Genomic DNA, 12776 nt, shown 5'->3' with positions numbered 1-12776 from the left:
TTACAAATATTTTACTTTATTTTATCTATTTATTTTTTGGCTTCCCGTGAGCCTCCAGTTTCTGAGGTTAAAAGTCTAACTGCTAGATAAATGAAATGCTGAGTGATTTTTAAACTCAGAGGAAAACAAACATGGGGGCATGAAGGAAGCATTATAAATGGAGAATTAAACCTAGACTTTAGACCCAGATCTTCTGCTTAGTTACTATGTCATGTTGGAGAATTTTTTAAAACATTCTTACCCTTAACTCTTCATTTGTAAAATGAAAATAATAGTTAACTCATTTGTAAGAGAATTGTGAGGGTTAGAAGCAATATGCTAAAAGTATCTAGCATGGCTCCTGGTATATAGTAGATACTTAAACAATGATGATTATTTATCAAATTGTTACAATTATAAACTGTATATTAAAAAGTACCTACTATGCATAGCCCTCTATAAGTCAGACCCTCAAGCAATGGGTAGCACTTGAGGGCAAAATATATCAGTGTATGACCTCACCAAAGGCCACAGTGAGAGGACAACACTTGAGAGCATCCTTAATAAACTTGAATAAGTGATGGTTTGTAAGAAATATAACATCCAAAATCAATGTTTACTATGAAGTACATTAGACATGAGGCTGAAAACACTTAGAGATAAATTTAAAAGCAGTAACAAAGAGTTTTTAGGCTTCCTGAGGCAACTTTCCAACAATAAATGACTCAGAAAGGGAATGAGCTGAGAAGAAAGGAGGTAGAGGAGAAAGAAGAAAGAAGAAGTTGTCATCCAGGAACGACTTCCTGACTGACATCTTTGTAGAAAGAGGGGGCACTCAGAAGTATCTGGGAGAGCTGAGTTCTACGATTTAGAATGTGTGATGTTGAAATAAACATAAAGTAATTTTTACTCATTAGCTAATGAAGCCTAGGAATTCAGTGTGCAAATGGCTGAGAGGATTGAAGTTGGAGACAGTAGAAGATTATTTAGGAGGTCAATCAATGAAGTAAGAAGCAGCTGAATGAGAAGATAGATGGTGAAGATCTTTGGAAATGAATTCATGTCGGAGATAATGCACTTTGTAAGTAACCCCAGATTTAAAATCATTCAGAATGATTGCTAGATTACACGTTAAAGTTTTAAAAACAAATAAAACATTAAAAAAACAAACAAATTATTAAAGAGAAGTGATTCTGACACTTGTTAAAACATAAAGGAAGACTTGGCAGGATGCCTGGGTGGCACAGTTGGTTGGGCATTCGACTCCTGGTTTTGGCTCAGGTCGTAATGTCGAGCTCTGTAATGGGCTCCACACTTGGAGAGGGTTCTGCTTGGGATTATCCCTCTCTCTCTTCCCCTCCCACTCATGCTCTCTTTCTCTGTCTCTGTCTCTCTATCTCTCGAATAAGAAGATCTTGATTTAAAAAAAAAAAGGCTTTGCAATAACGGTGAGAAATTGTGCTCAACTCCAAATACAGCAAAGCAAGTGGGAATTTACAGCTAAAGAGCAGACTGCAGGGGTCAGTAGATAGAAAATAATTAAGAGGAAAGAGACTTAAAGCATGACGGGATTCTTGCTAACAGGACTCTTGCTAAAAGCAAGCCAAGGACTTCTATATCAAAGATGGGGACAGAGAACTTGATCAGATATGGAGGGTGATCTGATATCAAGGGTAGGAAGATGATGTCTTAGCAGGATTCTTTGATAAGACTGGTTTAGACTAGTTGAAAAGAAGGCTCAGGGGAATCTGTCTAAAGTTTGGTCAAGGAGAAAGTCTTTGGAAGGATATTTGGTGCTTTGCTTCTGCTATGTGGATAAGACTCAATTTCTGCTACCTAAAACACATCTATTTTACTTGTTAAGTAGGCTCCATGCTAGGCATGGAGGCCCAACACAGAGCTTGAACTCGCAACCCTGAGATCAAGACCTGAGCTGAGATCCGAGAGTTGGATGTTTAACTGACTGAGCCACCCAGGCGGCCCGTAACATAAATCTATTTTAATATGAGGGGTATTTTAAAGATTATCCCTTAACAAGTTTGAAAATAGCATGTATCATTGTTGTATTAAAGCTCATAATCAACACAACCAGGAACACCTCTACAAACCTCACACCTTTGTGCATCTAACCCCTCTAGCAAGACTGAATAGCGAAGGAAGGAGGCAGGAAAGGAAAGGTACGGAAAGGGTTGGATGCTAGATTAGTCACAAGACTGGTCAGAATTTGTAAATTAGGTGAGTGTCTGTCACAGTCGATGATTGCATTTTCAGAACTCGTCAGACTGGAGGGAATTAGTTTGTCTGTGGTGTGATCTTAGGACATTATCTATGCGTCCAAAGGAATTGATATTGAAAGAGCTTGACTGTAGGAGGCCAATGTAGATAGTCTATAATCACAATTTGCTTGATAGTTTTTATGATTTGCTAGTGTATTTTGCAAGTCATGGTTTCTGCCTAAATTCCCAGTTCCCAGTTCCCGTCTGCCAACTTAATGATCAGCTCCTTAAAACCGGTGGTTTTAAAAGATTTAATTTGCCGCCATCTAGTGGGGGTATCCTTTCATTTTTCTATTAAATCTAAAAGAAATGGATTTAGACATTTTAAAATAGAGTTCACAGTGTGGTTTTGATTTGTATTTCCCTGATGGCAAGTGATGCAGAGCATCTTCTCATATGCATGTTGGCCATATCTATGTCTTCCTCTGTGAGATTTCTGTTCATGTCTTTTGCCCATTTCATGATTGGATTGTTTGTTTCTTTGGTGTTGAGTTTAATAAGTTCTTTATAGATCTTGGAAACTAGCCCTTTATCTGATATGTCATTTGCAAATATCTTCTCCCATTCTGTAGGTTGTCTTTGAGTATGCTGAGTGAAGTAAGTCAGTCGGAGAAGGACAAACATTATATGTTCTCATTCATTTGGGGAATATAAATAATAGTGAAAGGGAATATAAGGGAAGGGAGAAGAAATGTGTGGGAAGTATCAGAAAGGGAGACAGAACGTAAAGACTGCTAACTCTGGGAAACGAACTAGGGGTGGTGGAAGGGGAGGAGGGCGGGGGGTGGGAGTGAATGGGTGACGGGCACTGGGGGTTATTCTGTATGTTAGTAAATTGAACACCAATAAAAAATAAATTAAAAAAATAAAAAATAAAAAATAAAATAAATAAAATAGAGTTCACAGGCTGTTACATTTGGTACTTACATTTTCCTTCAGGAAAATATTCTCGGTTATCAGCTACAGAATTATTTATGTTTCCAGGACTCTGTGAGAGTTGGAGTTACTATATTCGGTGTGCAGTAGTTTTTGTTTGTGCTTTGGTTTATGTTGTGCTTACTTTCACAGCAGTGCATAATATATTTATAAAACAAGTTCCAACACAGAAGGGTTTTTTTTTGTGTGTTTTTTTTTTCTTTTTTTATTCATGAGAGACAGAGACAGAGAGGCAGAGACACAGGCAGAGGGAGAAGCAGCTCCATGCAGGGAGCCTGATGTGGAACTAGATCCTGGGACTCCAGGATCATGCCCTGAGCTAATGTCAGGCACTAAACCGCTGAGCCACCCTATTTGTGTGATCAGTACTAATTACAGCAGTTCTACTTCTGCTATCGCTGCCTAGTACAGCTATGGATTCGTTCGTAATTAGAGTTAGCTAAGCAGAATAGTATTGATGATGTTAAACCATGGGCAACTATTAGCCGAGGGATCCCCCCCAACACAGAAGTTTTAAGGAAAAATGTTAAACTTTAAATCAGATGGTAAAATTTTCTTAACTAGGCATCAGGAATGCCTGATTTCCAAGCTTTTGAGGCTGGGATTGATTACACACAAATCGGGAACCAGGAGGGGGTGGTTAAACTGGCCCATAGACAGTTTTAGCAGATTGACTGACATTTTATGTAGGTAGTAATTTGACGGAGAGGGACATCTACTTCTCTCATTTCTGCAAGGCAAGAGGCCTTCTCCTATGTTACCCAGAAAGGCACACTGGGGACTCTTTCTGGTCACCCCATCTACCTCATCCCCAGGAGGGATTGATTTATCAAATTGGTGAAAGTGGTCAGGATCGAGCATGTGGACCCCAGGCCCACAAGTTATCTGTGCTCTTTACCTATGACAACGTGGTAAGTCTGATTCAGTGGGAGGAAATGTATTATTTCAGCTCCAAGCGCCAGCTGTGCTCTTCCATCTAGCCTTGCCAGCAGTACAGCCGATATTTTACTCCTCACCTTAAATGTTTTCAGAACTCAAAGGCACAAAGGGGGTTTAATTAGTATCACCATGGACCCCAGTATTTTTGCATATGGATACGTGAAAAGGACAATTGAATTAGAAGTAAAATAAACAGTGAAAGGTCCGGGGGGGGGGGTGCTTTGTGGGACTTGGGGATGTATCATAAATGGAGAACGAATAAATAAATAAATAAATAAAATAAATGGAGAATGAACGTGTTGGAGGGTCAGGCAAAAGAGAGAGATACTAAAAAGGTATCGAAGTAAATACAGGGGCTGAGGGAGTGACTGCTTACTTAGCTTGACCAAGTTGATTTTCTTCAAAGTGGGGTAGTTTCAAGAAACTCAGAGCAGGACACCTGTTTGTATTCATAGATGTTTCTACGTAATTCAGGTCCTGGGGCATATTATAAAAGCACTTTGTGGAGTGCTTGGGTGGCTCAGGCGGTTAAGCGTCCTACTCTTGGTTTTGGCTCAGGTCATGATCTCCTGGGTTGTGAGATCCAGCCCTAGTTGGTCTCCAAAGAGCAATTTGCTAGAGATGCTCTCCCTCTGCCCCTCCCCACATATGGGCACCCACTTGCAGGTGTTCAATTGTATGTGCAAGCGCGCAAGCATGCACACTCTCTCTCAAATAAATCAATCTGTGGGTGGAAAAGCCTACCTTTCTTTACATCTCTAGTAATCAGATAAAGAATCTAAATGACCAATGAAATTGAAAACTGGAAGAAGTGGGAATTTAACATTTATTGATCTACTGTGGGTCCCACTAAATAATGCATGTATATTTGGTGCACCTCTTATCCTCCTTCACTCTTCTGCTGTTCTTTTCTCCTCTCAAAGGGGCTGGCCCTGCAGGCTGCAGTTCCCAGGCTTTGTAAGCAACAGCTCCCTGTTAGATTGGCCAGTGGGAAGGTGGAAAGGTGGAAGAAATCAGGGTGTTTCTCTCCCTCTTTTTGTCATGGCAGCTTCTCTACCAACAGATCCATCTTCCACATGGATCCATTTCCTGCCATTCAACACCAGCCAGTGAGCTTCAGGAACACTGCCTTCTCTTTCTGTGTCCATCCAGCAGGAATGGTGGAGCAGTTTCTTGCTCTTGCTAATTTCTGGAGGGCCTCACTGTTCCCTACTTGGTTTTTCAATCTTTCCATTATCTATTACCAATTCCTGGTATTAACTTCTTTTTGTAAAACCATGTACAGTGGTCTCTGGTTTTGTTTTCCTCTTAGGACCCTGACAATATATACAAAATACATATATATGTGTACATATAGTTCGATTCTGATTCTGATTCCATCTCCAACTCCTTCCTAGGAAAGCGTCTTTGGCAAGACAGAGGGAAGTGACGCAGACTCTTTTAGGAGCACTATGTTATGTGATATAATTGAGCTTTAAGAAGAGGTCTATATTAGTAAGAGAAAGTGTTGACTTACGGTTGCTTTGGTTTGAGTGCTCTGAAGACCTGCCCTACCTAGATAGCACCATAGCATCACTAATAGAAGTCTCTAAGAGGGGAGACTTGTAGGTGGGGAGAAAGATGAAGTCCTGAGGGGGCTGGCAGGGAGGATGGGGAGACAGGAAGGTCTCCTCACTCTAGGAACAACTGATCTCTTATCTATAATCTCATGTTCATTGTCTCCTCAGCCCTGGGATTGAGAGAGAGGATGTGGGAAACCCAGACTTTTTTACTTGGAGGTTCTCTCCTTCCAAGAATTTTTTGGGATATTTCTTAGCACATTCTACAAATCTCTACTGTCAAAGTATGATTTTTATGATGAAATATAAAGTGAAAATGTTGAAAATATTGCTCACCCAAATGAAGTTAGCAGTATCAAATATTTAGTTATCTCATTAATAAGGGAACCAGCAAGATGGTGACACTGGTTCAAAAAACGAATTGCAAAAAATCAAAGTGTTTATAGTGGCTTAAAGGTAGGAGAGTAGAATAAGAATAGTAATTAAAATATAAAACTTGTTAATATTCTGCAGGGCACTAAAACTGCAACCCCTGGGGTTCATCTCTTTCTATCAGACAGAAATCATTTCATCTCTTGAACAAAATTCATTTGTACTGCTATCAGAAAATAATTATGCATATCAGCTTCTACAAGTTAATAACAACCTTTATAGAGACATGAGTTATCATTATCATTCTTAAAATAACAAGTCAAGCCAAAGTACTCACCTCTAGAGAATTAGATAATATTTCTGTGAACTTCAGTACCTACCATGACACTGAAGTGAAGCCCAGTAATCTCTTTTGCCTATTTCAAAGATTTGGATACCTCTTCTGAACATTTGCTTGAAACCTGAACTGACCTCTGATTCGAGTATGGCCCATCTCTTACGAAGGTTGCCACTGACTGACCTGAAGCCAGCTTTCCCCAAGCTGTCACACTTCTCTCCCAACAAGTTAACCTCCAATGTTGATTCCAGCTACAGTGACCAATCATCCAGATTCTCCTGGGTCTGAAAGATTTCCTGAAATATGGGAACCTCAGGAGTAGAACCAGAAAATTCTGGGCAAACCAGGACAAGTTGGTTATCCTCACATATCCTCACAAAAGCCCATTCCCAATTCCACAAAAAAAAAAAAAAAAAAAAAAAAAAAAAAAAAAAAGATAATATAAACCAAAATTCTACTGTAGTCTTCAGCGTATTAGAAGACAGAGTTAGTAAAACAAAACAACAAAAAATTCTCAAAACTAGACATTACAAATAACCGTTCCAAGAATCCCCACCAAACTATTCCAACATAACTGCCTGTGAACTTCTCTACCCTTAGTTCCCAGCATCCTGCCATATTATATTTAGCTCCTACTCATATGAGTCTCCTTCAGCATGACTGTCCTGCTCAGAATTCAGGACCAGGACTCCCCCAAGGACTCCATAAGAAGTTAAAATGGAGAGTTTTTCATTTTGAAAGGGAACAAACTTCAGAGATGTGGCTCCATTTCTTAGTAGGAAAAACCTTTATTTATAATGCAGAGTAATTTCCCTCCTCACTATACTATATTCCTTCATTTCAGGATGGAATATTGGCTTACCATAGGAAAAGCCCTACTAAACTGTTTAGATTTCTCCCCTAAAACAAAAGAAATAGCTGATCTCAAATCTTCCCCATTTATAGAAACAACAACAACAAAAAAAAAAACTGCTTGTAAATTTAAAATTGTAGGATTTTCCCTTCTCACAATATGTAGTATTTTATATTTTTCAAAGATGGTTGCAATAATACATACCACCCAACAAACTCTATCACAATGTGTCATTGGCAGCTCTTCACCGAGAGGTGGGATCTATGTATCTTCCCCCTTGAATGTGAGTGGGCTTTGGACTACATCCAGAGTGAAGCCTGCTACCTTCTGAGACTGGATCCTAAAGCAACTTGATACCTACCATCCCCAATACAAAAACAAAACAAAACAAATATACATCTATATCATATAAATATATATATGTACAAAATAAATATATAAATACATTAAAATAATTTTTAAATGTTGACCAGGTACACATAACAAGCTAAAGAACTTGTTCACATATAGAGGTAGATAGGGATGCAGAATCAATCCTCTCATCATCCTTAATTATTTCTAATGATCGATCAGCTGAAAACTTAATTAAGTCCTCCTTCAATTCTGTTGAAAGTAAAGAATGAGAAATTACCAGACTTGCAGAAAAACATAATTTAACTCGTTAGTGTCACTCATCATCTCAACACTGACAACCCTGTTTTAGATAGTCACTTTATTTGGCACTGGAGAATTTCCCTCAAATAAGGAATGACCACTTTACTTACACTTCATCAGCTCTAATTTATTGCTTTTTCTTAATCTTGCAACAGAAGTTTTTATTAACTACTTCAGAAAGAATCCATTAAAAGTGTCAATAATCCTTAGAATATTTGAGTAGTTAAACTAAACTAAGTTTCCACTGAGAGTATTTTTTTGTCTATTTTATAGTAAAAGACAAGCTGGCTTTTGGCTTTTGGAATTGTGCTCTTTCGGTTCATGCTTCCATTAATTTCTGAATCTGTGTTTTGATTCATGAATTTTTAAGAGGGTGTTGAGAGAAAGAAACCAGAACCTTGCCTGAAACCATGCCATAAATCTAGGGTATTCCACAGTGAAACAGCACCTCTGGGGAAATCTTCTTACTACAAATAATATTAACCTTCAGGAAACGCCATTTTCTACAGTCTTGAGGACAGCAGGTTTAACCACCGTCTATTGCATGTCATAGTAATTCAAAGGGGTATTGCAAAATTTTGCTAGAAATCAGTTCTCAGAGTTGCAGTAAAGACCCACTTGTCCAAAATAATGGGGAAAAAATGTACAGTCATGGTGGTATGAGCCACAAAGAGGGAGGTATTGCTGGTACAATCAGCCTGTCTTCTTGGCATTTCAGGCCATGGCCATGCCTGGACAAAGGGAGGGAGAGAGTACCGGTAGGTGGGAAAGAGACAGAAACATTTTGAGCGGGAAGTGGGGAAATGTTAAAAGTTTAGTGAGTTAAGGGGTGCCTGGGTGGTTCAGTCAGTTAAGCAGTTAGGTGTCTACCTTTGGCTCAGGTCATGATCCTAGAGTCTCAGGATCCAGTCCTGCCTCAGGCTCCCTGCTCTGCAGGGAGTCTGTGTCTTCCTCTGCCCCTCCCCTGCACCTGCATCTGCTTGCTCACACACTCTCTCAAGTAAATAAAATCTTAAAAAAAAAAAAAAAAAAAAAAAGTTTAGTGATTTACATGAAGAAAGAATTAGGCGCATTATTGTGTTACTTTAAGATTTGAGGTACTGTTGGTCATTGATGTGTCCAAAAGGGCAATAAGTCTCTTTGTCTACAGACAATGTAAATAGAAACTTCTATTCATTGAATTTCTTTTTTGTCTTTTTATATTTATACCTTTGTCCTAGCTTGTTACAGCATTAATCTTGTCAGTAAAAATTCCTGCCCTGACAATATAAATATTTAACATCTCTGAACTTCCATTTCTTTATTTGTAAAATATGGAGATTAATGCCTAATTCGGTACAAGGTAAAAATTAAAATTATGGGTATTAAAACCTACTACAGCCCAAACACACTGTAGGTGTTTGGTAATTGATGAAAACAATGGTCATTATTAGGGTCAACTAGAAATTCGTAGGCAAAATCCCTCATGCAGTACATAACACAAAAAGTTGGAATTCATAAGGAGTTATTATCCCCGGGCAGAGTACTTCTTGTTCAAGTTATTTCAGTTGAACGCATAAGCTACACATGAACCCATGTGTAGGTAAGCATTGTTCGTTGTTGTTGTTGTTGTTGTTGTTTAGCATTGTTCTTTTGTGAGGGGAAAAAAGGCAATTCTACTCTCCCACCTTGCCAGTCCTCTACTACTCACATTCCTACACATGGGCAGATCACCAGAACCAGGCCTACATCTCTCACCATGAAGACAGGAGTAATGGTGTGATTAAGGCAAGGTTTAGGAGGAGTCCTGTAAATATAAACCAGGAAAGGTAGGTGGTGAACAGAATTGTGACGATTTCTTCCCTCAAAGGAAACTTGGTTGGGAGTGTAGGAAAGGCCTATCAATAATATTAACAGTTCAGGTCTGAAGAGTTGCTTCAGCTCTAAAACCTAGCACTAAAAATACCACTTGACATTAGTGATCTTTCTGACCATTGGCTTCTAGATACAGGCTCTGTTGAGTTTGGGGAATTTGTCAAATGGTAATATTGTAATTTTGGAGGGTTGATATGAGCTCAAGTTGGAGGACTTTAAGATTCCCATCAATGTCTGCGTGCATTAGGATCAGGTCTTCCAAGTCTGTGTTAATTTTCTAGGGCTGTTGTAACAAAGTGCCACAAACTGGATGGCTTAAGCAACAGAGATTTATTGTCTCACAGTGCTGAAGACTAGAAATCTAACACTAGAAGTTTGTCAGCAGACTTGATCCCTTCTGAAGGTTGTGGGAAAGAATCGATGCTACCAGTCTCTCCTAGCTTCTGATGGTTTGCTGACAATCTATGGCCTTTTCTGAATTGTACCAGAAGCCTCAACCCTATCTCTGCCTTCACTTTCACATGGCATTGTTCTGTGTGCATATCTGTGTCTAAATCTCCCATTTTTAAAAGGGCTCCAATCATAGATTAGCGGCCACACTACTTCAGTATGAACTTATCTAAACTAATTACATGCACAATGACTCTATTCCCTCTAAGGTTACATTCTGAGGCGCCAAGGGTCAGGACTTGAACATATAAATTTTGAGGGTGTAAAATTCAGCCCTCAATAGGATCCTTTTAATTATCATCTGTAGCTGTAGTCTCCTAGACAAACCCGTGTCATTATAGAGAAAGGAGTGAAAGGCCACTGAAATAGGAATATGTGAGTACACTGCAGACAGCCAGCACCAGTTTATTTTTCCGTGGGGTGAACTAGTCAAAATAATAAGGGATTCATTGGAGAAAAGAGTCGCGAGGGTTAGGAGACAATTATTCATGAGTCTTTCTCATTACTCTGTATCTTATGTAAAGTGAACAAACTGAAGAGGGCGTAAATGTTGAGGAGTTTTAACGTGTTAAGGATTTAGAAACATGATTCTGAAGACCTGATGTTAAGTATTTTATGAAGATGGTGAAAAAAGTACCCAAGACAAAGGTAAAATTATTTTTCCATGACTATTTATTTGCAATTGATCCCCAAATATATAATATGGAAAGTCAAAAATAGTGATTTGCCTAAAGAATAAAGGACAGGCGATGAAGTGCTTGGTAGTGAATAATGGAATTGAAGGGACAAAGATTCATCAGGTAATTGGCAGAGTTCAGATAAAAATAGAAACATTTAGTATTATCTTGGGAGAGACCAATAAATTGGAATGAATAATGACCTTTTAAATGAGGAGATTAAATTTGACATTCTATAAAGATACTTGTTACATGGGTATCCGAGAAGGTTCTCCTGGATATGGAATATAGTGAGACTACTTTGCTATTTGGAGTCTAAAACCTATTAATTTTCAGAAACAAATTCTGCTCCTGCAGAGACCATTGGATTGCTCTTAAGAATTGTTTGGCATTGTAGGTTTGGTTTGGCTTTGCATGGTTCCATCAACTCTTCTTTATTTCCCCTCCCCATCTTATCATTATCCAATACATTCAAAGTGGTTGCCTTCAAAGTTAGGGCTATTTAGGCAAAAGTACACGTGGCCAGTTGTCAGTAGTTAGCTATATATCACACCTCACTAAACACGGCTGAATTTCCAATCAAAGCAGTTACTGATTCAGCAGCACTATCAGAAGCCTTTGCCCTGACATGTCAAAGGACACATATGAAGTGACATTTTGTGAAAGAAAAAAATAAATGCATGTATGTTACATAAGCTTGACTCTTGCCTCAAGGAAAAAATTAAATATTAAATGCATATACTGAATTTACAGGTCATCCTAGAAAAGTGGTTGTGTGTGTGCACATGTGTCTGCACTTGTATGTTAAATCAAATGCTTTGATTCTAATAGATCGAATTTTTCTCCAAGAAACAAATCTTGCTCCACAAAAATACCTCACATTATTCTAAAAGCTCTGATCAATCAACATTGCGTTCACACAATGTGGAAGGATTGGCTTCTCTGTTTCTTTTTCAGTGAATCTAATAACAGTTTTGTTTTTCTTATTTTTTTAAATTTTAACTCATTTTTTCTAGTCAGTTGTGGCATAGTATTAGGGCTAGTTTTCAATAACCATTAATCCATTCGCTCAATAAGCATCCTGAGTGAGAGAAAATAGAGTGATTAAAAATATGCGTTTGGACACTAATCTTGACTCCATCATGATCCAACTCTGAAATGTTTCAGTGCCTTGGTTTCCTCAAATGTAATTTAAGAATAACAATACTACCTCTCTCATAGAGAGGTTGCTGTATTAATTGAGACATGCATATTCCCTAGTCTAAAAAGCTATTGCTGGAGCAGTGGGGTGGGAATAAGGAGTTAGGTCAATGCAAGGCTCTAAGGACTGCAGACGGAGTAGATTTCCTTAGAATCAAGAGTATGTTTGGCAGATAAGGACTGACACTGCAGTAAGAGAACAGCACATAAATGCATGCCAATATATAAAATGAGAGCACATTTGGGGAAATTCAATACATTTTCCTGGCTAGAATAAAAGTGAGTCTAAAGAAAGAGTGAAAAAAAAAATAAGCATGGAGAAGGGGTGAGCTCACTTATCTTTAGGCATGTTTTATATACAGTATAATATATGTTGCAATAAGGTTATATTATACTATTTTAACTTTAAACAGCTTACTTATATTGATCACCTGAAACAAATTAAGACTCATCATAAATAACCAAAAAAACATGTTTTTATTTTGCTCCTTTAATGAAGATGATAATGAACAGGTTAACTACTGTTCCTCTTCACTATCTTGCTTTCTGGAAAAATAAGAAAATAGGGTCCAGCAATATCTATTGCAGTTACCATTGTCATGAAATACCTGAAAGTACCTGAAGATTTTGGAATTTCAAACAACTGTGACTTATGAGGGACACACATTGCTTTTCCTCCTCTGGCAGCTG

At 38.3% G+C, this 12776-nt stretch overlaps 1 long non-coding RNA gene across 6 annotated transcripts in view; it reads left to right on the top strand.

Moving 5' to 3' along the window:
- Nucleotides 1–12776, top strand: part of LOC140612259 (uncharacterized) — a 39687-nt gene that overhangs the window by 14502 nt on the left and 12409 nt on the right. For 5 of the 6 annotated variants that reach the window (XR_012013546.1, XR_012013540.1, XR_012013539.1 and 2 more), the window contains exon 4: nucleotides 897–1060. This is a non-coding gene — a long non-coding RNA (uncharacterized lncRNA). Of the gene's footprint in view, nucleotides 1–896; nucleotides 1061–6488; nucleotides 6778–12776 lie in introns of those variants that run through there. The other variant, XR_012013542.1, reaches the window with a different exon arrangement.

This window comes from Canis lupus, chromosome 2 (genome assembly GCF_048164855.1).
Source record: "Canis lupus baileyi chromosome 2, mCanLup2.hap1, whole genome shotgun sequence".
In the NCBI taxonomy this organism is placed as follows: Eukaryota; Metazoa; Chordata; class Mammalia; order Carnivora; family Canidae; genus Canis; species Canis lupus.
This window is presented reverse-complemented; position numbering and strand designations above follow the sequence as displayed.